The following is a 24403-nucleotide window of genomic DNA, read 5'->3' on the forward strand; positions in this document are numbered from 1 at the left end:
GCATCAGCAGGAACTGTGGGTCCTACCGATCTCCTTGGTAGGGCCACTGCTGGTCCTGGCCGCATCCCCTCTTTCCAGGGTCACTTCTGCTGGGGGGTTGGCAGGGCATGGTGGTCCCCCTGCATGGACCTGACTGAGAAAGGAGGCAGTGCTGATCGGCTAATCACCTGGGCCTACTCTTTTTCTGACTTTTTTCTTTCTTAAAAGATTTACTCTGAACTTGGTGCCTGGTGTGAACCTGCTACCTTACCTATCAATACCTTACCTAAAACTAAAATGTGAAATAGAATTGGTAGCACATTCCACAATATTTGTCTCCTTTGGCTTTTTTCTTGGAAATTCTCCACTAAGGTGCTGGAGTCCAGTCACTCTGCCTTGCAGAAACAATTGAAGCCCAGAGGTGAGAGGAGAAAGACCCTTGGCTTGCTGCCTGCTTTCTATTTTGAGTTAGGAGTTAGTTTCTAACAGGTCACTTAAAGAATCCTTTGAGGTTAGAGGAAAAGCCTGAAACCTCTAGTGTCTCATTCTGTATGAAGTGGAAAAGTCATCTGCTCAGTCCTTGACCCCGTGAAGCTGGGAAGAACTTCTGGTGTATTAGTCTTTGGCTTACATGCCAGTTTCTATTCTCAGAAACTCAGGTGACAAACCAAGGGCCATAGACTTCCATGAGCTAGTTGAATACTTGGGGCATCTTGGCATTTGACTAAATCTGCCATAGCAGACAAACTAGTGGGGACAGGGGAGCTCCTGTTCCTTGCAAGATACAAAAACTGATACATAAGATATGTAACCGGACTTGGTGAGGTGGATGCTTTCTATGGAAACTCCACACTAAGAAATGGCAGGGAAGGGGCATCCCAGGATGCTTAGAGATGAAACCAGCCTTCCTTCCTAGCCCAGTGTGTCCTCAAGTCCTCTAAGGACAGGATGAATGCCAAGGAATCTTGAGGGGGGTGGCAGTCATTCACTACAATGGCAGGGTTAGAACAATACTTGTGCTACATAGAACAAGACCAGGGCAAGTTCTTGTTGCCCTGGTGGGACAGGTACAAAGTGTGTTGAGACTGAAGAGCTCATTGGTGATGTCCTAATAGATGCAGAGGAGAACATGTTTGCAGTGTGACCCTCTTCCTGTTGAAGGAACTCGAGCTTATCTTCCCTGTCTCCTGAGCAGGACTCTGCTACCTTCATGTAATACATTAGCGAGGAAAATGCAGCATTGGCTCTCTCCGGGTATATTTGGAGCTGCATAAAGTTTCAGAACTTCTGCAGTGCTCTGCCTTAGCTAATTTCCACCTCCTAGAGTTGATGGCAACTTGGGTAGCAGTAGATGCCCTTGGGAAATGGGCTGGAAGTGCACAGGGATAGGTACAACCAACACACCTCCCAGGAGCTCAACCTGGTGAAGAAAACAGGAAGATAGGAAAAGACTCTGGCTCCAAGCCCCATCAGCACGCACCCCAGCCTGGATAGCGGGTGACTCACAGAAGCTACCGCACACTGGGCAGCCAGCCCCTGAGCCAAGTGATAACTCCCATCCTTGGTGACAGCATTGGAACTCCAGGAATCCTGACAAGGAGATTGAATCTTCCCCAGGCTTGTCACTGGGTAGCAAGGCTTTGGGCTCTTACTTGATACCCACAGGAGAGCGTATGGCTCCACTTGCCCACACAAAGCCAGTTTCTCAACCAGCTTGCTGTCTCCATAGTCACACTGGTGTGGGTTACTCTCCAGATTTGATGTCAAGCTAAGAAAGCATATGCTGTTCAGTAAACTAGCAAGTGAAAGCCACCAGTATCTTCAATGTGCCTACTTTCCTCATATTTTCCCCTCATCTCAACAGGTTATTCACTGAAATTAACTCAACAGATTTTATACTACATACCCCTGAGTGACAATGTGACCTATAGCAAATGGATACTAAAATATTGAATACCTACAACATGTAGTGCTGCTAAGGAACAAGCATGCCCCAGCCAGACAGCAAGTTATACCCTAGTGACTAGGATAGAACACACCTACAGTTACGAATTTGCTTAACAATGGGGATGCTCTGAGAAATGTTAGGTGATTTTTTTTTAATCATCGTATGAACATAGTAGCACACTTAGAGACCTAGATGATATACCCCCTTTGCACACCTAGGCTATATGGAATAGCCTATTGTCCTGACTACTGTTGTATTATAAGCAGTCCATGGTTGACTGAAATGTCACTGTGGTATATGACCATGCCTATATGTACATAGCCAAGAGATATAAAGCAAGACCTTGTAGGCCTTTATAAAGGGTTTGGCTTTTGCTTTGGGTGAAATGGGAATGGATTCATGAGTTTTGAATGCCCAACCTTATGTTTTAAGGATCTCACTAGCTCTGTGGACCATAGGTTGTAGGGGAAAACAGACCAGTTAGAAGCATCATGTAGAAGTCCAGGTGTACAGTGGCAGCTTAGTCTAGGTGGGTGGAGGCATGAATTGGTCAGATTATGAGCCCACGCAGGAAGAATCAACAACTTCTGGATACTTGAGGTAAGAAGGTTGCATGGGGAAAGTTTTGCAGGAAAGGCAAAACTTGGGAGTGGTAAGCTTGATAAATGTAAAAAGCAAAGCTGTTGAAAGCAAACTGCTACTCATTTCCTTGTCATTTCAAACTCTGTCCATATTCTATCCTGACACCATCAAGAAATAGATGTTTTCATGTCAAACTAAGGTGGAGAGGGGGAGAAAGGATGAGTCTGCAATGAAATGGTTATGGAGATGGATCATCAATGCTAAATTGGGAAGGGAGAGAAGAAGCCAGTTGGAGGCTTACTAACCGTATAAAAAAGGCAGGAGATCCATAGCTCAATCGGCCTCCACTACTGCAACAGTCTTCATGAGGACGAAAGAATAAGTGGTATAGAATGACAAAATGCCAGGGTAAGATGACTCACAATATGAAGAGTTCCTCTAGAGATCAAGATGGCATCTACAGGTAACCACAGGAATAGACTTTCTTGATGGAGAAAGTCTATGGAAGTGAGGTCAGAACAAAGAGGTTCACTCATTGGTTCCTTCAGTATGCATGAAGATGACGTGAGCATGACAGGTGGTGCTGCTGAGTGGGGAGAGCAAGGTGCTAACACAGCCAAGGAATGAGAGGGAGCCGCCAGGTGGCCAGGACATGCTTTTGTAACAAGTTGGTGAAGAGAAGAGAAAAACTCCATTGCTTAGACTTGGAAAGTGCTGTGGAGTTGGTGAGGAACGTTCTGTAGAAGTTAGGAAGACATTCTCCTGCTCTACTCCCTGTAATGTTGGAAATATGGGAATAAGTTTTCTGTAACCCTCATGAGCAGATATGCAGTGCCCTCAAGGAGCAGCCAAGTTACTATTTCACCACACCAATAAGGAGCTGCCAGAAGTTTGGGACTCTGGTCTTTGGCAGAGTTGCCAATATCCTCAAAGAATTCATTGAAATGTTCCAAACCATTTCAAAGGAGTATGTCTTACTGTGGAATGACAGTTCAGACATATAAGTAATCAAGATCTGGCATCTTAGCCTTTTCTCTTTTGATTCTCTATTTTCTTGACCACATTTGAAAATAGTTTTCTGATGTTGACTGCTTGACACCTCATGGCCTTCAGACTCTGCTTACCTGAGGCTTTTATTATCTTGACTTGAACTTTTTGATTTCCCAACGTAGGGTGCATAATAGCCACTGGGATTGTGAATCTAGGAATCTGTACTCTTCCAGAAAAGATGACACTTACACCAGAACCCCTAACCTGAATTGATCCATGCCATGGAGACAGGGCTTTTCCCTTTCTTTCCTCTTTATCCTTAGATAGTCAAGGTTTAAGTATCAACACTTAGTCCAAAAAGCAGAGAAATTCATATCCATGATAAATCAATAAGGCTAATTTCCAGTTGGGAACAAATTCTGGACCTAAAGTTGATCAGGTTTTCATGCCAGAATCAAGTATAACAACAAGACTCAAGAAATACAGGGAGCTGAGCTTGGGGCCATCTCCTGTTCACAAGTCTGATCAGGAAAATCCCCCTCTGGGCCTATGATGTCCTACCTGGCCCTTGTGCCACCCTCTCTGCCAATGCCAAAGGGAATTTTCTGTGAACTTTGTCCACTCGATTCTAGCTTCCTACTTGGGAAGGTCCTAGCTTTCTATAGAAAGCACTGGTGTCCTTGGCAAAGACAAAGGGATTGTGCCTCTAAACTTGTCTTTAAGGTGGCTAACAGCATGACAGCCTTGGAGCTTCTCAGATGGTTTGATCTGAGTTTTGGAAATAAGGGAACTCTGAATAAGTACAGCGTAACAACAATCACTGACATGTTCTTCAGGGAACTAAAGAAAGGGAAAGTGATGCAGGAACTGGGGTTTCCTTGTGAGAGGTGGCATTGGGAAGGAGTCGGAGGCTGAGCTGATGGGGTTAATAACAGTGGCCCTGCTGGCTCACTGTCAGAGACTCCTCCTGTACCCCTGGCAAAGGGAAGGGGGGGGAAGCAGGCTGCCTAGAAGACAGGTAGGATTTGCCGTATTGGAGAAACTGAGAAATATGGAAGCAGGAAAGCTCAGGGCCAGAAGTAAGTTGAGGGAAGAGTGGAGTGGAGTGCCCTTTAACAAGGACAAGGATCACCCCCTCCAGGGTGTTATGGCCAGGCTGACCTCAGGACACGGGGCTTAGAGCACCAACACTGGGCAGTCTGACATCAAACTGGAGAACACTTAGCATTTCAGGTGAATTTAAAACTAATCCTGGTCTTAGAGTGTGAAGCAGGACTCCAACTGTGCCAAGAGATGGATCTAAAGCTGCCTACACTCCAAACCAATACAAGGACAAGTGTGTGTCCGATTTACAGGAAAGCATCTTTGCTTGAGAAGCCCCTCACTTTGGTTTGGGGGACAGCGGTGGATCCTCTCTAGCCAGCTTTCCCAGCACAATACGCTCAAAGAACTACAAGCCCAGCAGTAACTCAAGTTTTCGTTCCTGCTGGATTCTTGTGGGCTTAGTCCTGATGCCTGTGCACAGATACACCAGAGATGTTGCTTTACCCATGTGATGAGGGTTCAAATCAGATTAGATTGAATAGGCAAGAGAAGTTTGAAACCAGGAAACTGAATTTACATCATCAGGCTCAAGAAAATAGCATAACTAGAGGCAGTATAGGGGGGTTACCTTGCAGTTTCTTGTAGCTAGTTCTATGAATCTACTTGAGATTTGAAACTACTTGGATGAATCTGGGTGGAATAATCCAAAGGTCTCAAGTGTTAGGAAGTTAATGTCATATATTAAGGTTTACTTGGAGATACTGAGTTGGGGGCTAGGGTGTCAGATCAAAGGTGGTGTATCCTGAACTTCAGTTTAGCAATTAACAGACACTCCTAGGAGAAAGAGATGCCTCTTCTTGCCCCCTGTCAATTGTTACCTAAGCAGGCAATTGTTACCTAAGCAAGCGCAGGTCTAAGCCAAGCCTTATATAGTAGCCCTGCCTTAGCAGCCCAGCTAAAAGCCAGGTACTCATAACATAAGTGGAAAGGTCGGGGGGAGCTGGCTCTTAGGACTCCTAGATGAGGAATGTGGCCTGTCTGGCCAACATGACCCCCCTAAGACCTGCCTGGGGATGGGGGGGAAGACTCCTGTCTTGCTATCAAAGGTGAGGGTGTAAAGAACACAGCATGGCCTTAAGGACTTCCAAGGTTCTACCATAGAATTGTCCATGGTGGAGCTAATGGTAGAGTAGTCCAAGCTTCCACAGTGGTGCCCATGCTTCTGGTGGCTAAGCAATGAAGCCAGGTGTCTGGGAGTGCAGGCATTTCAGAGGTTGTTCATACCACAGAGGCATCTCTGTTCTACATAAGAGCATACTGGGCTGTGGGTCCTATAGTAGCTGGAGGGCCTCAGCTACTAGAACTCCTAAAGTGAGTAGGGGAGAAACACAAGCCACTCACGTCTGTCATGGGATACATCAGGTACCAAGACTCTCCTACTTAACTCCCCTTTTTAAGAAGGGCAGCCATTGGATAGGACCTTGTCAATAAGTATCCAAAGCCCAGACACAGCTCTATCTCTATTTCCTGAGCCACTTCTACTACCAAGAGCCACATAGACCAATAGGGAAGGAGGAAGACAGGGTTGAAACCTAAGTCCCTCCCTATCTTGCTCAAACTGGCTTCACCTGATATCTCCAGGTTTGTGTTACTTCAGTAGCTTAAATGACAGGAAACCAGAGATTTTCAACTCTTGCTAAGTTTTCTCGACTGAGAACCATGATATCTTTGATAATTTAATATCTACTTTCCTATGAAAGCTCAATTGTGAAGATGCAAGATTATTTAAATAAATACAGCCACCTCTAATGTATTAGAAAGCAGCATGAACTCTTCCCTAAACATTCTCGGGTTGATGGAGCTGTTTTGAAACTGCAAATTTTTCACCAATTAAAGAAGAGCAATAAGACTTAAAATGAAAAACAAACTGGCAGCTGGAAAGTCCCGCTAAGACCAATCTCCTTGGGGGCAGACATCTTCCTTCTGTCTCCCGGATCCTCTCCATCATACTTCCATACATACATCTGTAGTTCCTGGAGCCTGCCCTCAAAACTTTCCCATAGTCTCTGGCCTCTTGGGTTTCCCCAGTGAGAAGCTCCACACAAGACTGGCAGGAAGGACACAGTGACATCAGTAGTGTGACTTTGCCCCCTCCCTCAAAGGTCATCTTGAGCAGCCTGTATTCCTCGACTGAAGGTGGCTTCCATGCCAAGGTAGTTCTATTACTTTGTCCTCTAATGCTCCAGTTTTAGTAACAGCTCATGTTCCTTAATTCTCTGGCCTGATACTTATTTGTTCTCAAGCAATTCCTAGATGACCACCTATCTGGGAACTTATCAGAAATGTGAACTTCTATATACAGAACCCAGCCTACCAGAGCGGAAGCCCCAGGGGTGGATCTAGCAATCTGTTTCAGCAAACACTCTAGGAGGTCCCCATGCCACTAAAGTAGATCGCCCCTGCTCTGGGTGACAAAGCCCCTGGGTTGCATTCCCTTGTATTGCATTCCCCTGTGGTTCCAATGTTCTCCCTTGACTCTGCATCTTCCCTCCTTGAGTCATTGAGTTCAGAGTGCCATCAATTTCCTGTCTGATCCCCTCTGCCTCGATAATGCCATGAAGCTTTAATTATATTGAGTTCTATTGTGGCTATTGATCATTTTTTCATGCTGTGGGTGGCAGGGAAGGACAAACACTTTAAGCTTTGGAGATAAATTTTGAAGACAGTATTTCCAGAAGGGATATCCTATTCCTGCATGCCCCACAAGACAATTTAACCCAAGTTACAGTATTAGGAGATAGTGGTGTCAGAAGACAGCCTCATTGTCACGAAGGCCCTGGCTAGAATTACAGAGTTGAGATCTTCTGTTGTCTTTAGAGCTGGGTAGCTTCATACTGTAAAGTTGCCCAAATTCCAAACTATGGTTGAGAGAAGAAAGCCATAGCTGGCTTCCAGCTCCATTACTTTGAGATCATTTAGAATGAAAAGCCTATGAGATCCCAACTTGGAATTTCCAGTGAAATTTCAGTCTGGATACTTGAGCCCAAGACTTCACTGCATATAGATATTTGGGAGCCTGTGACATCTGGCACCTTCTATTGGTACATTATTGCAGTTACAAAAGTTACCTTTGGCCTCAAGGTTGAAGCTATAAACCCACCCATCTTGGTTACCTTGGTCTCAACTTGGTGAGAAGGGAAAAACACTAAGTGTGACCTCGCATGAGAAAATGCAAGAAGTTTGGCTTGGTCGCTCCCTAAACTTGTGGGGTCAGAGTTACTGGTTTTCTAGAAACTTTCTTTTTTTTTTAAAGCTAAACTTAAAACTGTCTTTCAGGCTACCCCTCCCACCATGGAGCCATGGATGAGTTGAGGCAGATAAACTCAGTGCTGGGAGCAGGTGCCATGGATATATGAACTTCCTGCTATTGAAATCTCCTTGAGCCTTCCAGAATTGAGCCAGCAGTCTTGTAAATATTTCTACATTATACTGGCATTCTGTACAGTAAAACTTTGATGCAGTACACTGCACCCAGCTCATGGTACAAAGTTCAGCCAATGGGAATTTTCAGGTATTTAGTGGACCATCTTCTAGGTACTTGGTGCTACCAGGACCCAGGAACAAGCCAGAGTTGGTTTTCAAATGTAGAATAATTGTTAGCAGAAGTAGGCGTAGCTCTTTTCCTAGAATCTGACATTCAATTTGGGCTTTCCAGTGGTGTCAGGTAGCAACTCTGCTATAGGAACTCATACTACTATATCTATTGAGACAAAGGCCACAGGCACGGCACTTGTCTTAGTCTGGACGTGAGGCAATGCCTTCTCTTGCTGTGTCCAACTCAACAGAAGCCTTAAGAATGACCTGGTTAGTGCATCTGAGCACCAGCCCCAAATGTGCTATAGACCCTCCAAGTTTCAAGAGGCCTATCAAGCATTGTCTCTAAAGTTAATGACTGCAGATTGAAGCAACTTGTACCTCTTTTGAGGCTATCCTGATGAGTCCCAAGTTACTATAGCAGTGACTCAGGGGCATGCATCTCCCTGGAAAATCTTCATTGCATGTGTTTGAAACATTGCCAGCTTCTTGGCCTTTCTGACCTGTAGAAATCAGGATGTTCTCCTGGCTTCTCAACATGGACAAAGCAGAGCTCTGACCACAGAAGACAACCTGTGCTCAGCAATAGTGTGTTTCTGGCCTGCTCAGCTGTGGGTTGACAGCGCTGTTCTCACTACCCAGGGAAATCGGTCCCATGAGCAGGAGCCACTTGGAACAAGCGTGTGCCTGGAGATGTGTGATCAGGTTGACTTCTGGCCACCTCAGAGCATCTGAGGAGTTGGCCGTTCTTCCTGGCACTGCTCCATGGTCCCCTGAGAGTAGAGGGACTATAGGGTACTAGGAAGGAGTCCATCTACTTGGGGATTTGGCCAAAACTGACACGGGACGCCAGAGCTCTGTGCAGATGTTATATCCAATAAGATCTTTCTCCCTGATCCTGACCAGACTTTTCTTGAGATGGTCTCAGTGTCCTGAAGGAAGTTCTCTAGCTCACCTGCTTTGTAAATATTTTAGAAGACCTGAGTTTAAGACCAGAATCTAGACATTCAAGGTTGACCCAGCCTCCGACCTCTTAGTGAAGTAGCACATTGATCATTTCAAGGTGAGCTCTGGTTCTACAGACCCCACTTAATTGTTTAAACTCTATGTTCAGACTTCATCATTTCTATTGCGCTGATTTCAAGTTCGTTACACTTGTTACTTGTATTCTGCTACTGAGTCCATCCAGTGAGTTTTTACCTTTAGGTTTCAGTTCTAAAACTTTCACTTGTTTTGAGGCTTTCTATTTCACTTGTTTCAAGAGTGTTAAACTGCTCATTGGAGTCTCTTAAATATTTTTCTTTTTTTTTTTTTTTGTGTTCATATCTGATTGTCTCTTGTCTTTTGGCTTAAAATAACACATTTATCTGTTTCCATGGGTCAGACTCCTGTCTTATTCAAGCTGAAATGCTTCTGGCTCTTGATAATGACATGGAAAAGTTGAGACAGGGTGATCCCCAATGTATATTTAGGGGAGTCAATTGCTGAGGACAAAACCAGTCTGAAGGAAGACCTCTAGAACCTTAGGTTTAGTCGCTAATTCACTCCCCAGGCTTGCATGAGGACTTTAAAGCACATGAGAATGTGGGTATTTGCTATCCAAGATGAGCAGGCCACATGGCATTACACAGGAGCTGGGATGGGTTTTGCTTTCTTTGGAGCAGCAGTAAGTTACTAAGGTTCATAAAACTCTCTATAGCCCCTACTAATGTTCCAGCTAAATAAAGTGGCTAGTGGATAAGCCCACTTATAGAGGACTTAAATAAAAGTGTATAGCCAACAAAATCAGTTATTATCTGAGAATAAGAACAACCCCAGTAAGGTGATAAAACTAGGAATGTCCCCACTGTCCTGCTTAGAGGATTAAGCTAAGAGTAACGTCCAAAGTAACATGAAGCACCTAGACCTATATTTCTCCCATCCTGAGTGCCATGCTCCCAGCCAACAAGGTGTCCATATTTTAGCCTCTTGGAATATCATGTCCACCTGTAGAGGTTCTGATAAACAGGTTCTTATTGAAGTGCCATTAGGAGCCATGGTTTGAGGTGCATGACTATCTCTACAGGTCTATTGTCCTCATGGAGATGTTCTGTTCCTGAAAGTTTTGACCTTGCTGTAGTTCATAACTGTAACAAAGTTACATGCTCAGATGCAGCTCCCTATTCTCTTCATAAATTGACTGTCCTAAGGATGTATGCTGCCTCTACTGTTATCTGGAGAGCTAGATGAAAGGACTTTTTTGTGAAAAAGCAAAAGTCTCAGAATGAGCCTACTTGGGTATCCATTAATAAGCTTTTCTTTTAAATCATTACTTTGGAAATTCTCTACGAATGTGAATACTCACATGTAGGCTTGTTGATGGTATAGAAGGTTCTTCCTAACCCTACTGCCAAGTTCTTTATACATAGAGCCCCCTACATTGCCATAACTAACGTGAGAAGATTGTCTAGAGCAAGGCAAACTATTTCATGGATTGAAAAAAATCAAAAGGCTTTTAAATGGAATCAGATTATGTGCTACATTGCAGTAGTGCTTATTAGTAACTAAATAGCAAGAATATGAAACTTACAATCTATACAAACTGCATTTTCTGCAAGGATAATAATTGGCTTTAACAAACACGTTTTCTGAGTTGAGAAGTTTGGTTCTTAAAAGCAGTTCTTTTCTGTTGCCCATAATAGTAGGGATGTGGAGGCATTAAATAACCTATACTTTTTTCCTTCTCCCTATTATGCAAGCTTTTAAAATAATAGAACTGGGAGAAAAAAGGATGTCTAGAGATGCAATTGCCTCTATGGTATACCTTCTTGTAAGAGGCTGAGAGTTAAATTTAAGAACTTACCCAAGAAGAGAGCCTTTTCTTGAACTCTTCTTTCCAATGTTTCCCAAGTTGTTTCTCCTATTGAGATGGTTAAACTTCCAGCTATCAGTATTCACTGGGACATCCGTTGCCTGCCCAGTGCGAGAACTGCCACAAGACTCATTAGCTGCACTTCTTGCCCCTACACCAGCCACATGCCTTGGACACATGAAAATAGATTTGGCCAAATAGGGTGCTGATCACTTTCTTTGGTGAAAAATGGACATTTTCTAATCAATGACTCACAGTGGCCATGTATCTGAGATCAGTGTTTTCAGGATGATTCCAGTCATAGATCAATAATACCACTGAGCCTGGGATAAAGGAAGCTTCGTATTTGGAAGCTCAATTCCCTCAAGGAGTTTCCGTTTGCATCAACTGTGGTGAAGCTAGTATAGAATACATTGTGGAGTCTGGTCGTATCCTCAGTGCCCTTGAGAAGGCTAAGGCATCATTGAACAATGAGCAGAATGGGTCATCCTTACCCCCTCTTCTAACAACCCCTATGTTGGTCATAGCTGATTCTCTCCTCTGCTTAGGGGTTTCGGCCAGTGTCATCTTTGGTATAATGAAGTAACTGGTGACCACAGTTCACATCAAGAAGGTACTAAACAAGGGATAAAGGCATCTGTCTTGTATCTTGGTATATTGAAAAAGGGCTGTCCTTGCTGGAGTGAAAAGAATAGATGTATGTTTTTGTTTTTTTCTGAAAACATATGTCCTGTTCAAAGTTTATAAATTGTCAACCCAAGTGATTAAGTTTATTTCCATGTAAGTAGCTTAGCCAGTCTTAATCTTGAGAGTCTAGTCAACCCTTTTGGATTCTAAAAATCTTAGTTGAGGTAGACACTGAGAATTGCATCCTACACTGTGCTGAGCAATAGATGATGTAGGTACTCTACCAAGACCCCCATCCTGTCACCTTCATCTCGGCACACATCTTTTGAATTGGCTTATACAGACCTATGACCTGAGAAGTGTATGTCCTGGGGTGTCTATCTTCCTTTCCTCAATGCAGAGGTTACAAACTCGAATGCCTCTGAAGCCAGGCATGGGGTTTAGATCAGGGCAGAGCACCTGGGCAGCCTGTGGTGAACTAAGCAGGTCAGGACCTAGTGAAAAAAATTGCTTCTCAATTCAGTTACTTTTACTGTATGTGAATTCAGGCCCAGTGTTCTTGGATCATTCCCTTAAAAAAAAAAAAAAACTAAGAATCTGGATTTTTATATGAAATCTCTAGGCTTATAAACCCACAAAGCAAAAGCTGTAGAAGGAAGCTTTTTATACAAAGTGAATATATTATATAATTCTATTAACATGAAGTTCTACAACATGTAAAGCTAATCTATAGTAGGGAACAGGGTGTGGGGAGGTGGGAAGTCCAAACTAGTGGTTGCCTTTAAGGAGATGAAAAGGTCTTCAAGGAAGCTTCTGGAATAGAAGTAATCCTGTGGTGGAGATTGGGTTACTGGTACAAGCATTTACCAAGACCCATTGAATGGTACACCACAGATTTGTGTACTTCATGTGACTTCTTAAAAGTAACAAATATTGAACTTGAGCTCAAATATTGAATAACAAGTATTTAGGGGCAAGAGCTGATGCCAATAACTCATTTTGAAATTTATCAAAAATGAAACTTTTGGATACATACACAATAAAGCAAATGTTTTTTAGAAAATGTAAACTGTGGCAATTAAATGGTAGATAACTATAAAGTTATTTCAGCTTTTCTGTCCTCTCTTTAATGTTAGAGGAAACAAATTGCGACCAAAGAAAAGTGCCTGGAAGTCAAAGCTGACAGCTTAACACTTTAGCATTTATTCACTTGTAGAGAAAAGCATGATGTTGCAAGGAATTCCATAGTTCCTCTCACCGAACTGATTGTATGAAGCCATAAATCACTACTGCATTGCTGAAATAAGGAGTTGCAGTTTGTGTAGAGATAGATTATAATCATCATCAATCACCATAGACATTATGGGTAACAGTAAAACGAAAATAGAAGCCATTTAATTAGTAAGTACTCTACCAAACATTGTCTTTTAATTCTCACAGCAGATCTCCTAGGTGGCTACTCTCTCAAACTCCACTTATGTGGAAACTCAAGTAATTTAAGTTTTAATATAAGTAAACTAAGAAACATGAATCAAGCTAAAAATCAGTCTGTAGGATTCATTTACTAGGGCAGTCTGGAGCCAGGTATAATCTTGCCTTGGTATGAGGTTAAGTTCATCAAGTGCTTTTTGCTCAGAAAACTCTTCATAACTTATCACAATATTCTGTGAACTCAAACTATTGTGGTGGGTTGTCATAAAATAGAAGTGTTAATTTGTAGGTACCTTATAGCTGGAATATGGGAAATTCCTGTAGCTTTACATTTGTGTAACATCACTTTTCTGTAAATAATTTAGCAAATATAACCATGCTAACTTGTAGTGACAGGAAAACCTTGGCACAAAGCAAATAGAGCTGCATACATTCCAGTGGAAATCGGTACATACCATGACAAAGGAAATTCTAAGTTGCCAAGAAAATGGAGCAACACAGTGGCCTGGAGGTGGAAGCCGGGGGCCAGCAGGTATGGCCAGGACTGTGCCAAGCCAGGGCAGTGGGACTCGGACCCAGACCGAGGGCAGGGGCTCAGCTTGCCTAAGGGCATCTCTCTGCTGCTGTGGCTGCTGCTACCAGACACTTCTACCCAAGCTTCTAGATCTTAACAGGGCCTCTGTGCCTGTGGACTTTTTCCTTCTACTGTTCTTGATAGTGTTGAAGCTAGTCCACATGCAAAAGTGAGTTGTGTGAGAGGGGCAGTTGAACCTCTGGGCACCTGCTTTTTCATTGTATATTTATGGAGAATGATGTTATGTTTTGATCTATGTATACATTGCAGAAAGATTCAAGCTAACCAATATATCACTTCACTAACTCATTTTTGCAACAAAAATGTTAAATCTATGAAAAATCTTGAAATATACAGTATGTTAACTAGTCATCTATGTAGTACAGTAGACTAAGAGTTGTCCCACCCACCTAACAGAAAACTTGTTCTTCTTGATTTAACATCTTTTCCTCCCCTCCCCATCCCCATTCCCATCCCCCAGGCTCTGGGGACCTGTCCTCCAACTGCTGGCAGGGAGAGACATCCATGGGGCCTCCAGAGGGCCTGAGAGAGCCACAGAGCAAGTGGAGGAGGAGGCAGGTCCAAGACAGCTCATCTCCAAGTTCATGTGCAGTCCAAATTAAATGGTCCTGTTGGGGCTTCTGAAATACCCACTGTATAATTCCATATTCCTGGTAAGTGCTGGGGCTGAGAAACACAAAATGAAAGGTCTCTGGTTCTCTGTAGCATGTACTAGGGCTGAGTGGTTGGATGTTAACCCAAGAACAGGAAATGGGCTTCTAGGCAGAGCTATAGGTCCACCCCCACCACCTACACAGCCAAGAATAGACTGAGCCCAAAGCTCAGTTGCAGGAAGAAGAGATGAACGTGTATCAGCCCCTGGGCCAGGTGGGAAGGAGGAACAGTGGAAGGGCCAGCCTGGCTTGGGGGTTCCAAGGCCTCTGAGGTTCCTGGACCCTCCCCTCTACCCACACTCCATGTCAGCTGACCAACCCTCTCTGTGGCTACAAAGGCCAAGTCCCTCCTCAGGTCAGAAGAAACCTGAAGCTCCCCACTGGCTACATCTAGTGCTCCTCCCAAGAGATAGCCTCTTGCCTGGTAGAGCAGACCCATGGGTCTTTAGTTCTCACTCTGGGAATCATTTGGCCTTCAATATGTGACTGGGCTCAGAGGCCAGTGTCTCCTGGAAGATTTGCCATGGGCCTTCCTGGAACACAACACTCTTACCTGCCTCAGCTGTGAATCGAGATGGAGAAGTCTCTTCTGGCTTCACAACAGAAGCCAGGGAGCTCTCATCATGCAGCCTGCACTGCTGATGCAGTGTTCAATTTCCCACCATGTGGGCCCAGAAGCAGGTGAGACAAGGGAACCAGAGTGGGTCACAGCAAAAATTGGCCAGTATATGCCCACAGGTGCTGGGGCAGTGCACAAAGATGCTTGATCAGCAGGGCTGGAATTAGATGAGCTTGTCGACTTGACACTTCCTTGAGATACAGAATCTAACACTCTGGCAAGGACACCATAGGATGGTGTGAACTCACTGCCAGGTGTCAACTAGAAGCCTGGGGAAGCCCATTGTGAGCAAAGTTGAAGTGCCAGAGTCCCTGTGGCAGACAGCAGAGAAAAAGATGGTACTCAGGATAGTGGGCATGCCAGGGTAGGTGTACAATGTGAGTTCAGAAGACAAGTAGGAGATTATGGAATGGCCTGGAGGACATGTGCTTCATGAAGACCATCAGCAATGCACCGGTGAGGGGCACAGCATCACTGAGAAGTGCAGTGGCAGCTCCTGTGTAGACCAAGGCTGGTGGTAGGAGAGAAGTCCATGGAATTTGTCCCACTGTCGGTGATGGGGGGACTGTTCCGTATGCTTACTCCCATCTAAGCAACAGAAGTCAGGCAGCAGCAGCTAGACATCTCATGGCTAGCAAGGTGACTGCTGTAGCCAAGGGCCATGAGGTGGGAAGAACAAAGACAATTATTAGAAAATGTCATACTAAGAAGTAGTACTTGGCTGTGACCTGTTTTGCCCCAAGGATATAATCAAAATAAAGCAAGGAGGAAGAACAGGAAGTTGAGAGGAGTACTAAAATAGTCCTGATTCCTTACCCAATTCCTGGACCTAAGACAACTTTTAAGACCCAGAAACCATCGACTGACAAAGTAACAGATTTCCAAAGAATCGGCAACACCAGAATTATATTCTGATTTTACTAATTCTTTTCCAAAGAAACATGACTATTTTGTGGGGCTGTACCCTGAGGGAAAGGGAAAACCCAGCCATTTCAAGGATTACTTAAAATGAGAGATGTGATGTTACCCAAAACTGCTACCATCATCATGACACTTGGTTAGATGGAAGCATTTGCGACCAGTTCCCAAGTGGTCACTTGGATAAGGTCCAGCTTCCACTGGGTCTAGTGCATCTTCAGACACAACTTGTTCCTTCCCCAGTCCCTGTAAAATATGACAGAGGATGACATCTTTGAGTAGGAGAGAACTTCACATTTGGGTCCTTGGCCTGTAGGAGTAAGAGCTGTCATTGTAGTCAAGGTCAAGTAGAAGCTGCTTAAACTGCCCCCTTTTTCAACAGAATAACAAATCAAAAACTAGATTGTATGCTGGGGTGAGGGGCACAGTGACAGCAAAGATTCATCCCACTCTTGAGGGTGATAAAGGATGTGTGGGTGTGGCTATCCTTCCCACGCCTCCATTTTTGCTACCTGTCTCCTCTACAGAAACTGGAAAGAGCCTGCAAAAGACTGTGGGTCACCATGAGCTCAACAAAGTAGAAATGATCCTAGCTGCTGTGCCAGACATAGCTTTGTTGCTAGCACAGATTGGTGCTGTGCAGTATCGGGTACATACTATGCACATGCTGACTTGGCAAATGCACTACTTGAAGTCTCAGTGTGGGGGGTAAACAGAATTGCTTGCATTCACATAGAACATTCAACAATAAGCATTGTTTTGTTCCAAGACTGTATAAGCGTCCCTGTTCTATCATAGTTCAAGAAGACTGAATTGTCTGAGAATCCTGTAGGATGTCACAGTAGTCCATTACTTTAACAACATCATGCTGATTGTGCAAGATGAGCAAGAAGGGGGGGTTAGCATGGGGGAGGCCTTGGCATAAAAAACCTAGACCTCAGAGGGTGGGGGAGAAATTCTACAAGAATTCTAGGAACTGTAGCAGGATGAGCCACAGACAAAACTCCTCAGACACAGGATTAAAAGAGGAAGAGGTTTTTTTATTCAGTCAGGAGTGTCAGCAGACTCACATTTTAAGAGCCAAGCTCCCTGAAGACAGTTTCTGGCCCTTTTTAAGGGCTTACAACTCTAAGAGGTTCCACATGAAAGGGTTGTGATGGATTGAGAGCACATGTGGTTAGAGTGGGGTGGGGGGGTTAATCTTTTAACCTCAAGCCGGGTCATCAGTGGCACCGGATGGTCTTGCCACTGACTTCATTCTTGTTGTTTTTCAAATTTTACTTCCTCCTCCTCCTCCTCCTCCTCCTTCAGAGACAGACAGTAAGAGAAACGGCTTCTCTCCTCATTCCCCCCTTTGAGAACCTCACTCACTAGTGGGAGTTCTCACTCTCATCTACATTACCCAGGTCTTCCTGCCAGTCCAGTTCCATTGACTCCTAGAGTTACATACTCTCCTGTTTTCCAATGGGGATTGGTCACTTCCTGGGCTGCATACCTTGTACTGGGTGGCATTATACACACAAGTCCCTTTTAAACAAAAAGACTGTTTTAACTTTTTGCCCTACCTCAGTCTGAGGAAGGTCAGTTGAACTCCTTACTGTACAAGTCCAAAATTTAAGAAGAGTTCCATGATGAGTTCCCTCATGCTTTGGCCATGTGTGGACCAGTCAGCTTCTGGGTGTGACTGGAGCAGGGCTTGTCATCGTCTTCAGGGTCACTCTGCAAGGGTTGTCCAGGCTTGGTCTTGCCTCCCAGGTTTCAGGCACTGCGGGTTTTACACAGCTGTGGTGGATCCAGGCTGGGATTCCCTCTACCTTCACAGCAGTGGGAGTGGTCAGGATGACAATCTGGGGTCCTTTCCACTGTGGGCACAAAAAAGCTACATTCTAGTCCTTGATCCATACTCAATCACCTAGGGAGAAAAGGTGAACTGGGGAGAATAAGCTAACAGGGCATCTCTTTTACTCAGGCTGAGATTGTGTAATTTTTCCTAAAACCTGTAGCTGTCGTTGTAACTCAATTTCACCTAACTCTCGGAGTGCCTGGAAGTCGTACCCCCAATATGGGAGGGGGCCTATGATATAATATTTCATAAGGGGAATATCCTGTTCTTTTAGATAGGGGTACATCTAATTTTAAATAATACCATAGGGAGAGCCTGTATCCTTTTTAATCCTGTTTCCTGACATACTTTCCCTAAACTATTTTTGATAGGCCGATTCATCCACTCCACCTTTCCGGAACTCTGAGGCCTGTAGGTGGCATGCAGTTTCCACGTGATCCCCAATACCTTTGCCGTCTTCTGTACCAAGTCAGCCACAAGCGCTGGCCCGTTATCTGAGCTGATCTGTAAGGGCAGTCCAAATAGAGGAATCAGATCTCAAGGAAGCACACGGGTTACTTCACGAGCTTTCTCAGTTCATGCTGGATAAAGCCTCCACCCACCCAGAGTAGGTACACACAAGAACTAGTAAATACTTGTTACCTCCACACTTTAGCATCTCTGTGAAGTCTACCTGGAGATCTTCAAAGGGGGCTGCTCCATAAGCTTTTATGCCGGGTGGAACAGCTGGACCTTGCCTTGCATTATGCTGTCAGCGGGTAACACTGCGGTGTCAGTTTTGGCAAGGGCTGACAAATGCGAGATGTAGAAATACTGGCCTAACAACTTCTCAAGTGACTCCTGACCTAGATGAGTGGTTTCATGCACAGCCAGTACAACTGCAGCTCCTAGCAGCTGTGGTACAGCTACTCTCCCATCTCGTAACTGAATCCATCCTTCCTCCATCACTTGTCCTCCCCCTACCTGGAGAAAGTCCTTTTCTTTAGAATAATAGGTACAAGATCAGGTGCTTGAGGGAGAAGAGGGTCTGTGACTGATGCCCAGAAGAGGGCAGATGCTGCTTTTTGAGGCTGAGTCACTGTGGGAATTCCCCAAACCCACCAAAGGTGGAAGCTCGCTGATGTCCTCTGCAATGCATAACTGCCACCTTGTGGGGTTTCCATACCGCTTCTAATAATTGCAAGATTTCTTGTTGATATTTTTTCCCCCAGAGTTCAATAGGCCCTTTTTTTTATATAATGCTCCATGCACTTGAAGGAAGGCATACTGAGAATCAGTGTAAATGTCTACAGTGTTACCTTCACTGAGTTCTAAGGCCAGAATTAAAGCAATGGGTTCAGCTTTCTGGGCTGAAGTGCCCTGGGGCAACAATCTGGCTTCAACAACAGTGTCCAGGGTTACCACTACGTACCCTGCACATCTCTCCTTGTGGGTTGATGAAGCTGCTCCTGTCCACGTATAGTTCCCAGTCTACTGATGCCCAAGGCTGGTCCCAGAGGTCAGGTCTGCTAGAGTAAACTGAGTCTAACACTTCTACACAATCATGCACGACAGGGATCTCTGATAACTGAGCAAGGTGGTGGGGTTCAGGGTGTTACAGACTTCAGTGGTTATACGGGGATATCACAGAGCAAACTTTGGTACTTGGTGAGTCTAGCATTCATTAGCCAATGATGTCCTTTAGTATTCATTAAAGTCACCACAGCATGGGGGGCCTTTATGTTCAGGTTTTGCCGAAGATTCAGTTTATTTGCTTCTTGTACTAGCAGGGCAGTTGCTGCCAAGGCCCTCAAACGTGGGGGCCATCCTTTAGAAACCACATTTAGTTGTTTAGAGAAGTAGGCCACCGGCCTCGGCCAGGGCCCCACAGTTTGGGTTAAAACTCCAACTGCCATCTTTTCTCTCTCTGACACATACAATGTAAAAGGCTTTGTCAGATCGGGTAGCCCCAGGGCTGGGGCTGACACGAGTTTTTTCCTTTAACTCATGAAAAGCTTGCTGTTGTTGGGATCCCCATTCAAAAGGTTCCCGGTCCCCACCTCCGCCAATACTTTGTGACCTCATACAAAGGCTTGGCTAATACTGCAAAGTTTGGGATCCACAGTCTACAAAACCCCACAGCTCCTAAGAATCTCTCACCTGCCTTCTGCTCTTAGGCTCCAGTAGCTTGCAAATGACCTGCTTTCTTTCTGATCCCAGGCTGCGCTCCCCCTGTTGGATAGTAAATCTCAAGTAACGTACCTGCTGTCAGCAGATCTGAGCTTTTTTTCTTAGACACCTTATACCCACAGTCCTCCAGGTGCCAGAGTAGGGCATCCATTCCCTTGGCATGCCTGACTAATGTGGGGTGTCCCTGGAAGAGTTCATCAATGTACTGGAGCAATACACGGCCTGGGTCTCTGGTGGGAAACTTCTGGAAGTCTCGAGCCAATGTCTCCCTGAAGATGGTGGGGGAGTTCTTGAACCCTTGGGGAAGCCAGGTCCAAGTGTACTGACTAGTGACACCTGACTCCAGATCTTCCCACTGAAAGGCAAAGAGCTTCTGGCTCTCAGGAGATAATCTGTTACTAAAGAAAGCATCTTTTAGGTCCAAGCAGGTGAACCAGCTGTCCTCAGCTGGCAGCAACCCCAACAATGTGTATGGGTTAGGTACTATTGGATGTAAAGTCACTGTAGCTTGATTAACCAAGCGCAAATCCTGTACTGGCCTGTAGTCCTTGGTCCCTGGCTTGGGAACAGGCAGGAGGGGAGTGTCCCATGGAGACTGACAAGGAACTATAATTCCAAAAGTTCTTAGGTGCTTGAGATGGACCTTTTAAGAGCTTCTTTGGGGACCAGGTACTGTTTTTGCCTAACTGGCTGGGCCCCAGACTTAACTTCTATAAGTACGGATGCTTGGTTGACTGCCAACCCTGGAGGATTGTCTTCCGCCCATATTCTTGGCCACTGCCTAGCCAGAGCTGGTCTTATGTCTTGGCCCGGTTCAGTTAAGAAAAGTTTCCATTCCTCCTCTCAGGGGACCATAAGGGTCATGACGACTCCCGTTCCAGGTAACTTTAGCATCAAAGAGCCATGCTCTGTAAAAGAAATAGTGGCTTTCAGCTTGCTAAGCAAGTCCCTTCCCAACAAAGGCAAGGGACAGTCAGACATGTACAAAAACTGATGAATCAATTTAGTTCAGGGCAAGCAGAAAGCTTGCTTTGCTGAAACCCCCATGGCTCCGATTATGTCAATTAGTCTTTTTGGATAAGGGAGTGACTGGGGCAGTTACTACTGAATGTTCAGCACTGGTATCTAAAAGAAAATCAATGTCTTTACCACTGACTGTCATTCTGACCACAGGCTCTTTAGGCGCACTTGAGCCTGGTCCCCCTCAGTCCGGTAACCCTTCTGCCAGGTTGAGCAGGACCCCTTCCCCCTTGTCTGGGGCCTCCTGCTCTGAGTCACCTTGTTTTTTTTTTTTAGCTGAGGACATTTGTGCTTCCAATGTCCTGTTTCTTTACAATAAGCACCAGAGTTTGCTAATTGCTGGAACAAGCAATCCCCAAATCTTAGGCATGCTGAAAGGGGAAGAGGAATTGTGGCATTTTATATCTATTACCACAAAGAATTGCAGTGCCAGATTAGTCTCTAGGTTTCCAAGAGGCCTTACTCCAAAGCTAGATGTACTGTTTCAGCCCAGATCCTGGGTGACACACAAGTCTGCTGGCTTTGTGTGAGGCTGCAAGCAGGAAATGGCTCTACAGCAGTCCAGGCTGGCCCCTGACATTCAGACCATACAATAAAGTAGACCCTAGGTTGGTAGAGATGTCAATGGTGGGAAAAGGGTATGTTGTAAAGTTTGTGGCAAGCCCCCATGGGGAAAAAAACCACACTGCAGGTCCACAGGGTTCTAGATCAAGGCATGTCTGTTTCCAGAACCACACAGAGCTGTCCTGACGAAGTAATGGCCTGCCATACTCAGAATTAACAGACTGGGTAACTTACTAAGGAAAGAAGTTTAATTGACTCACAGTTCAGCATGGCTTGGGAGGCCTCAGGAAACTTACAGTCATGGCAGAAGGTAAAGGACATGGAACTGTAGCACTAGCTCAGAGGTGATGCTGCAGGTGGGTGCTGTCAGCCAAGATGTAGAAATGCATGCTCAGTTTTGATAACTCTTTATTGCCTTCTACTCCAGTAGAAAGCACACATGATTCTGGAAACCAACAGGTAGAAATAGGTGTAGGCCCACTTACCGTCATCCCCTATGACTTATGGGAAACTTTGTGCTTACCTTCTGTGATCTGCAGGATTGGAGATCCCAATCCCAATTGGTGGGCTTATTCTTTCCAAGGGACAGCAAGAGTCCCATTGAGGTATAAGCTATAACAACAGCCCAGGTACTTTGGACTCTCATATCCAGGGATGATCAGGCAAGGATAGATATCACCAGGATGATGGGAGGTGACTGCTCTGATGATCAGGTACAGGTAGAACTGTAATTATAAGGAGGAAAGGGAGGGAAGCATGTGTTTCTCAGGTGATCTACCTGGAGACTCTTTTGTAGTCAAAAGAGACTACAAAAGTCTCTCCTCCCTTTGAGAGGAGCCAAATGTGTGAAAGCTATTGATTAGATTAGAGGAATGTGTTCCCACGATGACTTTCTCCAATGAAGTCAGGATTCTAGGTTAGCTTCATTTTTCTGTATTTCGCTAGCACTACTCACAGTAGCAGATTCCATAGGGAAGGAAAAGTGCCTCAGTCACCCACTTATGCTGGTGAGTGGGCAAGTACAATGACCCAGCCTGAGAAAGGTATGACCACCAGAGGTTCACACTCCTCAAAAGTGAGGGTGAGCTCATACCACCTAAGCCAGTAACTCCAGTAGAAGCTGTGGCTGAGGGTCAGGGGAAACTCAAAGTGGAGGAGGAGGGAGACTGGGTACGAGTATTTCTTTGAGACCAATTGCTTTGACATGGGCTGTAGCATGGCCCACTAGAGCCCATGAAATCTGATCCCCCCCCCCTACACACACACACACCATAGCTGAGACTGTGAAGGTGCCACTCTGTCCTTGGCTTGATTTGCATCACACTGTGGCCAACCTGATTCAGATTTCCTGGAAGAACTTCTGCTGATGGTACATAAGAACTCTGGGAATGATGTTCCTCTGTCTTCCTTGGAAGAATATCAGTATACTTACAGAGGTCTAAAGATCCCTGGCTCCTCTTCAGTAGGCAAATGTCTATCCTACCCACTCTACAGAAAGAATGCTAATCTGTCTGTATTGGTTTTTCACACTGCTATAAAGAATTGCCTGAGACTGGGTAACTTACTAAGGAAAGAGGTTTAATTGACTCACAGTTCAGCATGGCTGCGGAAGCCTCAGGAAACTTAGTCATGGCAGAAGGTGAAGGGGAAGTGAGGCACCTTCTTCACAAGGCAGCAGGAAGGAGCAGTGCCCAGTGAAGTGGGAAAGAGCCCCTTTTAAAACCATCAGATCTCATGGGAACTTGCTATCACAAGAACAGCATGGAGGAAACCACCCCCATGACTGAATTACTTTTACCTGGTCTCTCCCTAGACACATGGGGATTATGGGGATTACAATTCAGGATGAGATTTTGGGTGGGGACACAGACAAACCATAGCACTGTCCCATAAAAAGAGTCTTACCCAGCTTTTGAAAGGATGTATGTTCTTGGTGAGGCTCAGAAAAGGTACATCCATGGAGAGGTAACTCATGGCTCTGTAAAAGAATGGATGTAATTGAAGGTTTAAGTACTTAGAGCAAAAGCCAAAGAGAACCCTTTTCCAGACTGAGTTGCTTTCCCTAGGCATCCTGGAATTTGGAGTGAGATGCTTTTTTGTGGCATGTGTGCATCTTTTCATGGGCAGATCTTTGAGAGGAGTCAAATGTGAAAGCTACTGATTAGAGGAATGTGTTCCCACGATGACCTTATCCAATGAAGTCAAGATTCTTCTAGTTTAGCTTCATTTTTCTGTATTTCACTAGCACTACTCACAGTAGCAGAGCCATAGAGAAGGACAAGTGCCTCAGAACATACATGCAGCTCTTACAATGGAGAGAAAGTCCTTACTGATCCTTGGAAAGACCTTCATGGGAGCAGGTCTTCACTGACTCCCCTGACATCAGTGCAGGGTTAGGGCTGCTTCCTGATACTTGTACCACCAGATCTCCATGTCCTGGGATGATCCCACATACCCAGTTCACTGGACACAGACCAGAGGGGACTCCAGAAGGCACAACAAATAAAGGAGCATTCTCAGAGTCAAAAGCCTTCAGGCAGAGAACGGCCCGTAGGAGTTTGTGCTGAGATGCTGGCATGAGATAGTGCTCAGAAGAAATGAAGCTGGAGCCTTGGCCTGAATACTCCCCTATTCCAAGTAGGCAATGGGACTCTACTCCACGTCTTGCTATTCTATGCTCTCCTCCTCCATATATCTGGCTGGGACTTCTCTCCTGAAGCTAGTCTCCATATGGCACCTAATGGCCACACCATGAGCTCTCTAGCATCCACACCAGGGAGTGTTGCCTGTTTCGGTCCTAAACCCATGACTGCAGGTATGCTAGGCACATCAGCTAGTCACTGTGGGAAGCGGGGCTAAGGCATCCCTTTCGAAGGGAAGGCTTCCTGAGCAGTTGCTTGCTTCTGACATGGACTTGTTCCACTTATGAGACTTCACAGGATATTTATGGTGGCAGAGCATGTTGGTCACAATTTG

Source organism: Symphalangus syndactylus, chromosome 7 (genome assembly GCF_028878055.3).
Source record: "Symphalangus syndactylus isolate Jambi chromosome 7, NHGRI_mSymSyn1-v2.1_pri, whole genome shotgun sequence".
Taxonomy (NCBI): domain Eukaryota; kingdom Metazoa; phylum Chordata; class Mammalia; order Primates; family Hylobatidae; genus Symphalangus; species Symphalangus syndactylus.